The sequence below is a fragment of the Eleutherodactylus coqui genome, chromosome 1 (genome assembly GCF_035609145.1).
Source record: "Eleutherodactylus coqui strain aEleCoq1 chromosome 1, aEleCoq1.hap1, whole genome shotgun sequence".
Taxonomy (NCBI): domain Eukaryota; kingdom Metazoa; phylum Chordata; class Amphibia; order Anura; family Eleutherodactylidae; genus Eleutherodactylus; species Eleutherodactylus coqui.
In genome coordinates, this window is record NC_089837.1 from 269,096,290 (window position 1) to 269,109,535 (window position 13,246).

The following is a 13,246-nucleotide window of genomic DNA, read 5'->3' on the forward strand; positions in this document are numbered from 1 at the left end:
CTGAACAATGTTTTCCCTTACAGCAATGCTGCAAGGAAAAAAGAAACTCTGCGTGCCCCCCCCCCCCCCTTTTTTTTCACTTTCCTCTGAACTCATCACCGATTGATTTAAGTGGGACCTTAAATGCATCACATGCCATTAAAATCAACAGGAAACACTTCTAAACCTCTATCATGCATGAAACCTGATTTATGTATTGTGGATGACTACAGCGGTTCGCAGTCGATCATGCGCACAACGGTTTTTTTTTTTTTTCTTCTTTTTCTCCATTATGGTTTGTATTTTCCACGCCGTTGCTTAACAATGACATGAGTACCAGCAGCCCGTACGCAATGTTAATTGTGTATGGGTTGCGGGTCGGACAACCTCCATTGACTTCAATGGAGGCCATCCTCAGCAAAATGGAGGCTGCTGTAAGTTTTCCTTCCCTCTGAATTTTGCAATTCGTATCAGAGTGTTAGTGAAAAACTGATTTCACATGCCTTTCAATGCGTGCGATTTGCTGTGGATCCTCCGCGCCAATGACACTTGCAGACTCCGCTATAGGAATCTAGCCATGAGAATCCGACCTAAAGCTTTGACTGCATGATTTTACAAAATGTAGTTTTTGGGCCATAGGTTTAACCAATAGAGCTTATGAACTTCATCTGCTTCCTCAACTTTTAAAAGTAGAAAACATGTAAAGGTATTTACTATGTGTAACCTGATGTTTGCCATTTTATGGAATTTTTAAATTATTATTTTTTAATCTTTATTTTATGTTTTTTTTTTCTCATCTTGCCTGCAGGACTTGAAACCTAGCAACCTTGCTGTAAATGAAGATTGTGAATTGAAAGTGAGTCTACACTGCTTAAAGGGGTTGTCCCTGTTCCAAAATCATATGAAATTTAACTTCTGCTTTTTTTAACTAAGCGTAGCCAGTCATACAGAGACAAGGTTTTTTTAAGCCAATCATAAGATTGCAATAACTTTCCAAGCTAAAAGCAGAAGCTCCGTAATAAATGCCTTATCAGCTCCACTTATCTATAGGGGGCAAGATACCACTAGCCAGAAGGTATACTGATATTGTAGGATAGATAACTAGACTCAGTTAATCTTTAGGCTTGAGAAGGACCTGAATCTAGTTATTAACTCCAGCAAGTTTTGAAGGGACTTCTCTGTCTGCCAAATATAGTAAAGGTGCATTTACACACTAAGATGATTGCTAAAAAGATGGCTTTGAGTGATTATTTTACAGTACTAATGCCTATTAGTACCAATTAGTAGCGTGAGAGCCACCAGGCGCTGTAGTCGAAGAACAGACCACCCACTGTTCTCTGAATGAATTCCTTTTGGTCTGCCATGGGGCTGACAGCTCAGACAATGTAATCAGCTCTCCGCAGGCAGAACACAGTGTGCGTCCTTATCAGCTGTTCTGCCGAACGATGGATTTCATGCCCAAAATACATCGTTTGGCAGAAAAAAGTAAAAGATGGGCACATTTACACGTAACAATTACTACTCAAAAGATGGCTTTTGAGCAATAATCGTAGTCTAAATGGGCCTTAAGGTGTCATCTGTTTAAGTACTAATCTTTTCCACTAACCTTTAGCAAATCCTTGTGTCTGGAAACTTGGGGTCCGGGTACTGGAAGTCCCTGAAACTGCCCACAACCCCTGTCCCTACCTACTTTCCTACCTGGGCTAAGCCCCAGGGTGACAACTTGGCGACAGTCACTAGACTAGGGATAAGGGGCAAGGAGTTAGACTACAAACAAAAACTGAGACAAACAAATAAACAGAGGCTGGTCAAGTAATCCGTGTCGGCAACAGGAGGGTACGCAGTACAAGGGGTCAAGCTAAGGCAAAGTTTGGGTCCAAGCAAGTAAGTCAAACAGGGAGCTAGTCAAATCCAATGAACGCAAGTGCAGCAGAAGATCTAACCTACACTGGTAATCTATGTATGGGATGGAGTAGCTTAAAGGGGTTCTGACATGAAAAAAAAAAAATTGTACTCACCTTGCCTGGCCTGGCCCGATCGCCAGGCATGTCCCCTCCAGCCGGCATCTTCTTCTGTGCCTTTAAAGCAGAGCAGGAGCGGTCAAAAAGACCGCTTCCTGCTCTGGTCCGTCCGTCAGGCACTTCCGAGGTCAACGGACGGACCGCTCACAACAAGCACGTCACAAGCAGTGCTTGCTGTGGGCGGCCCGTCCGTCCGGCTGAACTCCGGAGTGCTGCGCATGCGCAGTGGAGACGCAGCCCGTCCTGACTCCTGTCAGAGGACACCTCTCCACTGCGCATGCGCGCGATCCCGGAGCGGCGCGGCTGCTGGAGGAAGAAGACTGCCTGCCGGGAGGCATACTAGCACTTTCTGCTTAGGTTAAGCAGCGCTGCTGATTAGAGCCACCTGATTGGCTCTTCGGCACCACGTGACTGCACAGCGTGCACCAATCAGGTGGCTCTAGTCAGGCTGCTTAACCTAAGCAGAAAGTGCTAATATGCTGCCGGGAGATGACCCCCCGATGTCAACAACAACATGAGACAAGGTAAGTATAAGATTTTTATGCTTTAGCAGCCATTAACCCATGGGTTCCCTGGGTCCATTAGGCAGACCAGGGAACAATGGCTGCTAAAGCATAAAAAAATTATTCATGTCAGAACCCCTTTAAATGGTGTCAACTCCCAACTGAGCAGCTGATTGGGGCAGAGAGTCTGGCAGGGGCAAGAAAACTCGGAAACTCCGAGAGATCCAGCCCCCGGCACTACTATAGACAGGCAGGGACGGAGAGCGCGGCCGGGTGTTATAGCAACTGGGACGCAGTGGGGCACCCGCTGCGTCTCTGACAACCCAGCTATCTCAGCGCCCGCCTCCTAGCCTGCGACCACTGTAACGATTGCCAGGGTAGGTAACCAGGACCGGGGCTCCTCTGCACCTCACCCCCATAGCCTGAGTGGCAGGACGGGTGATGCTGGCAGTTGGATTATAATATAAAAGCTGAACCCATTTAATGAAGGGGAAACTGAATTTTCCTATAATAGCTCAAAGATAAGGCAATAGCCATGGAATCAAATGCTTTTGCAGCGTCCAAAGACGCCAGTGCCCTAGAGCCACAAATATTATGGCAAGTTTGCAAATGATGAAAGTCCCCTCTTTATAATTTCTTATTTTGGCAGATTCTTGACTTTGGTTTGGCTCGACACACAGATGAAGAAATGACTGGGTATGTTGCCACACGGTGGTATCGGGCCCCTGAAATTATGCTAAACTGGATGCACTACAACCAGACAGGTACTGCATTCACTTTAATAATTTATTGTTTATTAACATCGTATATTCCTAATATCACCAGCTTCACAGTTTGTAAACATGCTATAACAAACCAATTTTTTTTTTTTTGTATTTTAAATTTTAAATAGATTCTGTGTTGTGTTTTTAGGTGGCTGAAAAAACATATGCACATATTACCAAGACCCTAGACTAGTTATATTCATGAAATGTATCTACTGCAAATTTTAAAAAAAGTAAGTCAGAAAGATATACAAGCAACTGGTTACAGGATTCTGTGGTAATTTTACAGGAGCACTAAACAGCAAATTAAAAAAAAGACTTCTTTATTCTCCCTTTCTATGGTCTCCCTTTTTGACTGTACTAAAGCCCATACACATGAGAGCTGCCAAGGAAAGGCTCATTCTACCAACAGCCATTGGCATCAACACATTCCAAGACTCATAACACTTTAACTTTTCTGCCAATGGAGTAATGTGAGTTTTTTTGGGGGGGGATGGGGGGACAATGTGGTTCTTATTAGTACCATTTTGGGGTACACGCAACTTTTTTTTGGATCGCTTTGAGTTTTTTGGGGGAGTTGGTTGAATGACAAATAGCAATTCTGCCATTTTTTACCTCGGATACATAACCTTTTCATTATTCCAGTTAGTAGGGGCGTGATAATACCTTTTATGCGTATTTTCTGGTGATTTGTTTTTGTCACCAGTTTAACCCAGGAAGAAGTGCAGAGCCGTCTTAAAAAGACAGATAAATTGACGTTTCCTGGTATACGCCCCTGATTTCTAAGGCAATTAAGTAATGTGGTAGGCAGACCCTTGTTTCTTATATTTAAGAACTTATATTTAAATGGTCTGTTCCACTGGTTTCATGCATTGCCAGTGTGATGCAAATATTAAAGGTTCACAAACTGAACCTGTAACTTACACATCAGTAAGTTTGGTCTCACCTGATCGTATTTGAATCGAGGATTCCCCAATTGTATGATTTGCAGTAATATGCTGTTCAATCAAATACAATGGATTACACAATTCCATTCACATTAGCAGGTTGGAATTGCGCAATCTGCTCTCGAAAAATAGAAACTGAGCATGTTCTATTTTACAGTGGAATCCGCGAACATAGAGCCCATTGTGCCCTATGGTCGTGTATATACCCGCAGCCCATACACAATTACATTGCATATGGATTGCAGGTACCCGCGTAATCGCTAAGGGACTGTGCGGGAAATACAAACAAAAAAAAGGGGTACTGCATGTGACCTCCTTCGTGAGTACGCAATACTTTACGCTGCTGTACACAGGGTCACTGGCTGGGCTCACAGCTGGAATTCGCAGTGGGCCTCCCGCACACAGAGTCCGTTGCGCTCGTGTCAGCCAGGCCAAAGTCTTACTTCTATTGTGGGTAAAATGTTTGACTGGTTTCTAAGAGATGCTATCCTGTTATACCTCCAGGAAAATGGCTGTATAACTCTGTATCAGCATGGGTTTATGAGAGAAGCTGATCAGATTGGTTTGACAAGAGCCTTCTATGAGGAGGCAAGTTCTAGACTGAACCAGGGAGAGTCATTGGATCTTGTGTATCTGGACTTTCCCAAAGTGTTTGATACTATGCCACATAAAAGGTTGGTAGATAAAATGAAAATACTCAGCCTGGGCGAGAATGTGGGTAAGTAACTGGCTCAGTGATAGAAAGTGGAGGGTGGTTATAAATGGTACATACTCTGATTGGGTCACTGTTAGGAGCGTAACTATAGGGGATACAGAGGATGCGGTTGTACCCGGGCCCAGGAGCCTTAGGGGGCCCATAAGGTCTCTCTTCTCCACATAGGGAGCCCAGTGCTATTAATAAGGTATTATAGTAAGGGGCCCTATTACAGATCTTGCAATGGGTCCCAGAAGCTTCAAGTTACTGCTAGTGGTGTACCACAGGGGTTGGTTTTGAAACCTATTTTTAATATATTAATGACCTGGTAGAAGGATTGTGCAGTATAATGGCAAATTTGCAGATAGAAAAATATGTAAAGCAATAACGCGAGTCCAGTATACGGTTGCAAATGGACCTGGATAAATTGGGGGCTTGAGCAGAAAAATGGCAAACTAGGTTTAACACGCATAAATGTAAAGTTATGTACGTGGGCAGGGTAAATGCATGTCACTATTAGGGCTTATTCACACAAACACATTTGCACATTTCAGTGGGTTTGGTCATATGTGCGCTTTTTACGCATGCATTTTAGTCATGCAAAAAAACCAGCAGCATGTCCTATTTTTGCGCATATTATGCCCGTATTAAACTTAAATGGCCATTGAGGTCAAAGGAAGCATGTTTTTTTTTTTTTTTTTTTGCACGCACAAAAAATATTGTAAAAATACGTAAAGCCGCAACCACCATTGCTTATGCTTGTGTAAATCTGGCCTTACACACTAAATGGGAAACCAGTGGGCAAAACTGACATGGTAAAGGTCTTGGAGATTTTAGGCTGTTGTAAATGTAACTGGCGCAACCAGTGTCTGACAGCTGCTGCCCAGACCAATAGAATCATGAGGTGTATCAAGAGGTATGGGAGCACATGACGAGAAAATTGCTCTTTTTACAAGTCACTGATCAGACCACACATGGAATATTGTGTTCAATTTTGGGCACCGGTACTCAAGCAGGACATATGAGAGCTTGAACGGGTTCAAAGGCGGGCAGTTAAATTAATAAATGGAATGGGCAGACTACAATACCCAAAAAGGGGTTATTTAGTGCAGAAAAGAGACAGCCGAGGGGCGACCTAATAAGTATGTATAAATATATAGGGGGTCAGTACAGAGATCTCTCATCTATTTATAACCAGGACTGCGACTGTAACAAGAGAACATCCTATATATTAAGAGGAAAGAAGATTTCTACATGAACATAGAAGGGGGTTCTTTACTGTTAAAGCAGTGAGACTATTGAACTGTCTGCCTGAGGACGTGATGATGGTGAATTGGCTAAACAAATTTAAGAGGAGCCTGGATGTTTTTCTTGAGTGTAACAATATTACATGGCTTTAGACAGGTTGTTTATGTTCGAGTGAAGAAAATTGTCTTCTACCTCGTTTTTTTTTTTTGCCTAACTCTGGATTAACGTGGGGTGGGAGTAATAGGCTGAACTAAATGGACATATAAACTATTACTATGTTGCAATGTTTTATTATGTCGTGCAATATACTATGCCTATGACAGCAACTTTTGGCAAGTTATAGGCTGGCTTACATTACAGACACAGAAACGTTGATCTCCAGTTGCCATGGGAACTCATTGGCCCTCTGCGATTGCATCGATTACTGCTGATGGGTGACTGAGGGAGCCATCTCCCCATGTCAACTGATTACATGTCGCTGTCACTATTGACTGTAAGGGGTTAAATGGGTTGGAGGGTTCTCTGACAGATGTGCTTCCTGCTCTAGTGGCCAGAATCAAACAACTAAATCCCAGCTCTTTCTGTGTAACCTAAACTTGCAATGCTATAAAAAGTGTGCGCGTAGGTTTGCAGATATGATGTATATTGTACATCATATCTGAGGTATGATATATATTGAGCCTATGTTGGGGGGGGGGGGGGTGACGCCCCCTGTACCTCTTTGGCTGCAGACAACGCTCCCTAGCAGGTCCTGGCTGGTGATGAATCTGCTGCTGTTCTAGGTCGCTTGGCAGAAGGAATTACCTCGCTGTTGGGGCGCTGGTGCTAAAAAGTAAATGGGGCCCGGTTCCCCCCTGCTGCTGCCGCTGTGTTAGCTCCTTGTTGCCGCTGTATTTCTTCCACCAGCGTGCTTTCACACTCGCCCCCCCTCCCCCCTGCTGCTACACTCCTCCGGTCCCAGCAGCGTGCTCATCTTCAGGCTGCTGCTCAGACTCGCCCCCTTGCTGCATTCCCCGAGCTGTGGCACCACTCCTCCGGTGGTAGCAGCCTGTAGATGTTGTGTCCTCCGCTGACAGGAACCCCACCCTCCTAAGGGCCGATGTGTTGCAGAGCTCCTCTGGTCCTAGGAGGCTGCACATATGAGACCTGGCGTCCCCCCTTCCTATGTCATAGTGAGGTCGGGGCTGTGTCCCCTTCGCCGTCAGTTGGAGCTCCCAGCGGCAGCAGGGACGCAACCCCAGTGGGCGAGAGAGCCTGAGAGCCGGCATATGCTCCACTGCAGGAGCAGAGCACACAACGCTCTCTGCATTAGGACAGCACCCATTTTGAGAGCCAGCGAGCTCACAGCGCAGGACACTGCCCTGGGTAACATACAGGCACCACATCTTCCCTCAAGCAGGGAGCCAACAGCGGTGGCACTGTGACACACAGCCAGGTTACAGGGGTGGAGCAGAGTGGCACTTCAATCACATTGCACGCCGCTTCTGCCCGTAGTCCATTCAAGCACCTTCCAGGACCTTGCTGTATCTAGCCAATTGGGTGCTAGGGATGTGACGGGTGTTCCTCCTGTCAAACCCCTAGATTCCGGTGGCGTCAAGATACACCAGTACCGAAGATGTGTTCCATGACCTGCAGTGTGACTCTAAAGAGCTTCATGGTCGAAGTGCCAAAATTTCATTTTTTTTTTCTGACTTTCAAGCAATACTTGGATCTGTCCTTACTAACTCTCTTGGACAAATCCTGGATGTAGCACACCAAAAGGATAGCATAGAACAGGGGTGTCAAACTCATTTTCACGGAGGGCCACATCAGCCTGATGGTTGTCTTCAAAGAGCCGAATGTAATTGTAAGGCTGCCTGTTCACAGGTGATTGTTCATTGCGTTACCCGCTGCAATAATCCAACCGCGGATAACGCAATGAACGCTTTCCATAGTGTTGCTATGGAAAGCGCAGCCGTGGATTTCACAAGCAGAGAATTATAGCGATTCAAATAACAATGAACACAAAACAAAATGCAAACACAACCATTCAAATGTATTCAAATTCAGGTTTTTAAAAATGCTTACCTATTTTGTTTTTTGCCTCGATGTCTGACACAGTTTTCCCATGGTCAGTGTGTCTGTCTGGTTTTAGGTCTTGTGCTGCAGCAACCCGTAAAACAGCATGGAGGTTGTCATCGGTGATGCGTGATCTGTGCTTGGTCTTGTTTAGATTCATTATTGAAAACGTGTTCGCAAAGATAGGTGCTCCCAAACATGGAAAGAACACGGGTAGCATGAAGTCGGAGCTGTGGCATCAAAGCAGGGGGCAGTAGACTGTAAAAGTCCTCGATTTTAGCATCTTTGAACTTTGCTCTCAGGCCACTATCGCTTTGAATATCAATCAACTCCATCTGAAGGTGATGGGGTGCACTGTTGACGTCAGCGGTGAAAGGATTGTCAAAGATGGCAAAGCTTGAGTGCTGTGTTCTAAAGCGCCGATCAAACTCATCAATTAACCGACTTACTTTGGTAGCCAATCGAATGCTTGAAAAAGCTCCAGGAACTGAGGCAGAGATGCACTGACAAACAGGAAAGTGAGCAAGATTGTCCTGGTCCAGTTGGGATTTCCATAGGTGAAATTTAAGCAGGAAAGCTGTGATCATGTTGGACATCTGTGTGATTACTTGTTTGCGCCCCTGCAGCTTCTGATTCAGTTGAGCGAGATGTTTGGTTATGTCACACAACATAGCAAAATCACATAGCCAGTTTGGATCTGACAGCTCAGCCAAGGGGTTTCCTTCACTTTGCATGAAAAGTGCAATTTCTTCTCGAAGCTCAAAAAATTGTTTAAGGACAGCGCTCTTCCTCAGCCACCTTACTTCTGTATGGTACGGCACGTCTCCATGCTCCGAGTCCATCTCTTGTAAAAACAGCTGGAACTGGCGATGATTCAAGCTACGCGCCCGAATGAAGTTTACGGTTTTCATGACCGTGGCCATAATATCTAGTTCCAGAACTTTTCCACGCAGGGCTTCTTGATGGATAATGCAATGATACGTTATCAGAGGTGTGTGGCAGTTACTTTTTTTCATTTTCTCCTTCATAAGTCCAACTAAGCCGTTTTTTTCTCCACACATTGCAGGCGAGCTGTCAGTAGTTAGCCCTACCAACTTTTCCCAGGGTAATTTATATTTACTTATGGACTTCTCCACCGCATCAAAAATGTCCTTCCCTGTTGTTGTCCCATGCATAGCAATTACATCCAGTAGCTCCTCAGTGACAGAGGTCTGCCTTCACACCTTTTATAAAAATAGATAAATCCCCTGTATACGTGTTGTCTGTGCTTTCATCAACGGCTAACGAAAAAGCCAGATAGTTGTATGCCTCTTCAACCAGCTGTGTTGTCAGATTTTCTGCTAGTTCATTAACTGTTTGCAATGGTGTTTCTTGACAAACTGACATTTTTAAAACTCTGCATCTGATCGGGGCGCACCTGCTCACACACTTTTAGCATGCACTGCTTCAAAAATGCTCCCTCTGAAAAACACTTCGAAGCTTGTGCAATCTCTTCAGCCACAATAAAGCTAGCTTTCACTGCTGAATCATTTTTGGCTGTAGCTTTTGTAAACCTATTCTGCTGCGATTACAGTCTACCTTTTAATTCTTGGACAATATGTTGTCTGTCTTGCAAATTATAATTAGCATATTTAGTTCCATGTTTGGTCTCAAAATGTAATCGTATATTGTACTCCTTTAACACAGACACTGATCATGACACAAGACATACTGGGTTTTCTCCCTGAAGCACAAACATGTATTCACTCTCCCATCTTTCATTAAACTGCCTTCCTTATGCATCAATTTTTCTCTTGCTGGACATTTTGGGATTCAAATTGTTGCACCAGCAATGTTACGGTGTGCCACCTAAGTAAAAGACCAATATGTCTTTTAGGAGCAGGTTAGATAATAGCCAGCCCCTTCCACCTCTTTAGCACTTGTGTCGCAAATAATGCCTCCCTGCATAGTAATAGCAGTAGTAATAGTAACCCCCACAGAGACCTCTGCAGTAATGGTTAATCCCACACGGGTATCCACAGTAATAGTGACCGTCACAGCAGCACCAGTAGTAATAGTAACCCCCACAGCGGCCTCAGCAGAAAGTTACCCCCACAGAGACCTCCACAGTAACAGTGACCCCTACAGCAGCCACCACGGTAATAGTGACCCCCTACAGCAGCCACCACGGTAATAGTGACCCCCTACAGCAGCCACCACGGTAATAGTGACCCCCTACAGCAGCCACCACGGTAATAGTGACCCCCTACAGCAGCCACCACGGTAATGGTGACCCCCCCCCTACAGCGGCCACCGCGGTAATGGTGACCCCCCCCCCCTACAGCGGCCACTGCGGTAATGGTGACCCCCCCCCCCCGACAGCGGCCACTGCGGTAATGGTGACACCCCCCCCCCCCCCATACAGCGGCCACCGCGGTAATGGTGACCCCCACAGCGGCCACGGCGGTAATGGTGACCCCCCCCCCCCCCCACAGCGGCCACCGCGGTAATAGTGACCCCCCCACAGCGGCCACTGCGGTAATATGGTAATGGTGACACCCCCACCCCCTTCAGCGGCCACAGCGGTAATGGTGACCCCCCCCACTCCTACAGCGGCCACCGCGGTAATAGTGACTCACACCCCCCCCCTACAGCGGCCACCGCGGTAATGGTGAACCCCCCCCTCTATAGCGGCCACCGCGGTAATGGTGACCCCCCCCCTCTACAGCGGCCACCGCGGTAATAGTGACCCTCCCCCTCTACAGCGACCACCGCGGTAATGGTGACCCCACCCCTCTACAGCGGCCACCGCGGTAATGGTGACCCCCCCTCTACAGCGGCCACCGCGGTAATGGTGACCCCCCCTCTACAGCGGCCACTGCGGTAATGGTGACCCCCCCTCTACAGCGGCCACTGCGGTAATGGTGACCCCCCCCCTCTACAGCGGCCACTGCGGTAATGGTGACCCCCCCCCCTCTACAGCGGCCACCGCGGTAATGGTGACCCCCCCCCTCTACAGCGGCCACCGCGGTAATGGTGACCCCCCCCCCTCTACAGCGGCCACCACAATAATGGTGCCCCCCCCCTCTACAGCGGCCACCGCGGTAATGGTGACCCCCCTACAGCGGCCACCGCGGTAATGGTGACCCCCCCCCCCTCTACATCGGCCACCGCGGTAATGGTGACCCCCCCCCCCCTCTGCATCGGCCACCGCGGTAATGGTGACCCCCCCTCTACAGCGGCCACCGCGGTAATGGTAACCCCCCCCCCCCCCCCACCTCTACAGCGGCCACCGCGGTAATGGTGACCCCCCCCCCTCTACAGCGGCCACCGCGGTAATGGTGACCCCCCCCCCCTACAGCGGCCACCGCGGTAATGGTGACCCCCCCCCCCCTATAGCGGCCACTGCGGTAATGGTGACCCCCCCCCCCCTATAGCGGCCACCGCGGTAACGGTGACCCCCCCCCCCCCTATAGCGGCCCCCGCGGTAATGGTGACCCCCCCCCTATAGCGGCCACTGCAGTAATGGTGACTCCCACCACCCCCTACAGCGGCCACCGCGGTAATGGTGACCCCCCCCTCTATAGCGGCCACCGCGGTAATGGTGACCCTCTACAGCGGCCACCGCGGTAATGGTGACCCCCCCCCCCCTCTACAGCGGCCACCGCGGTAATGGTGACCCCCCCCTCTACAGCGGACACCGCGGTAATGGTGACCCCCCCCCTCTACAGCGGCCACTGCGGTAATGGTGACCCTCTACAGCGGCCACCGCGGTAATGGTGACCCTCTACAGCGGCCACCGCGGTAATGGTGACCCCCCCCCCCCCTCTACAGCGGCCACCGCGGTAATGGTGACCCCCCCCCTCTACAGCGGCCACCGCGGTAATGGTGACCCCCCCCCACCTCTGCAGCGGCCACCGCGGTAATGGTGACCCCCCCCCCCTCTACAGCGGCCACCGCGGTAATGGTGACCCCCCCCCCCACCTCTACAGCGGCCACCGCGGTAATGGTGACCCCCCCCACCTCTACAGCGGCCACTGCGGTAATGGTGACCCCCCCCCCTCTACAGCGGCCACCGCGGTAATGGTGACCCCCCCCCCCTCTACAGCGGCCACCGCGGTAATGGTGACCCCCCCCCCTCTACAGCGGCCACCGCGGTAATGGTGACCCCCCCCCTCTACAGCGGCCACCGCGGTAATGGTGACCCCCCCTCTACAGCGGCCACCGCGGTAATGGTGACCCCCCCTCTACAGCGGCCACCGCGGTAACGGTGACCCCCCCTCTATAGCGGCCACCGCGGTAACGGTGACCCCCCCTCTACAGCGGCCACCGCGGTAACGGTGACCCCCCCCCCCTCTACAGCGGCCACCGCGGTAACGGTGACCCCCCCCCTCTACAGCGGCCACCGCGGTAACGGTGACCCCCCCCCAATAGCGGCCACCGCGGTAATGGTGACCCCCCCCCCCTATAGCGACCACTGCGGTAATGGTGACCCCCCCCCCCCCTCCCCACAGCGGCCACCGCGGTAATGGTGACACACACCCCCCCCTACAGCGGCCACCGCGGTAATGGTGACCCCCCCCCCACAGCGGCCACCACGGTAATGGTGACCCCCCCCCCCTCTACAGCGGCCACTGCGGTAATGGTGACCCCCCCCCCCCACAGCGGCCACCGCGGTAATGGTGACCCCCCCTCCCCACAGCGGCCACCGCGGTAATGGTGACCCCCCCCCCCCTCTACAGCGGCCACCGCGGTAACGGTGACCCCCCCCCAATAGCGGCCACCGCGGTAATGGTGACCCCCCCCCCCTATAGCGACCACTGCGGTAATGGTGACCCCCCCCCCCCCTCCCCACAGCGGCCACCGCGGTAATGGTGACACACACCCCCCCCTACAGCGGCCACCGCGGTAATGGTGACCCCCCCCCCCCCACAGCGGCCACCACGGTAATGGTGACCCCCCCCCCCTCTACAGCGGCCACTGCGGTAATGGTGACCCCCCCCCCCCCACAGCGGCCACCGCGGTAATGGTGACCCCCCCTCCCCACAGCGGC

General features: G+C 50.0%; 1 long non-coding RNA gene across 4 annotated transcripts; it reads left to right on the forward strand.

Moving 5' to 3' along the window:
* Nucleotides 1-784: 784 nt before the first annotated feature.
* On the forward strand, nucleotides 785-10,408 carry LOC136633186 (uncharacterized). Of its 4 annotated transcripts, none has more exons than XR_010793242.1 (3): nucleotides 785-835; nucleotides 3,153-3,267; nucleotides 8,291-10,408. It is a non-coding gene; the product is annotated as an uncharacterized lncRNA (long non-coding RNA). The 4 variants fall into 4 exon arrangements; XR_010793243.1 differs by lacking the exon at nucleotides 8,291-10,408 and adding an exon at nucleotides 8,272-8,290; XR_010793244.1 differs by lacking the exon at nucleotides 8,291-10,408 and adding an exon at nucleotides 3,396-3,602.
* Nucleotides 10,409-13,246: the final 2,838 nt, after the last annotated feature.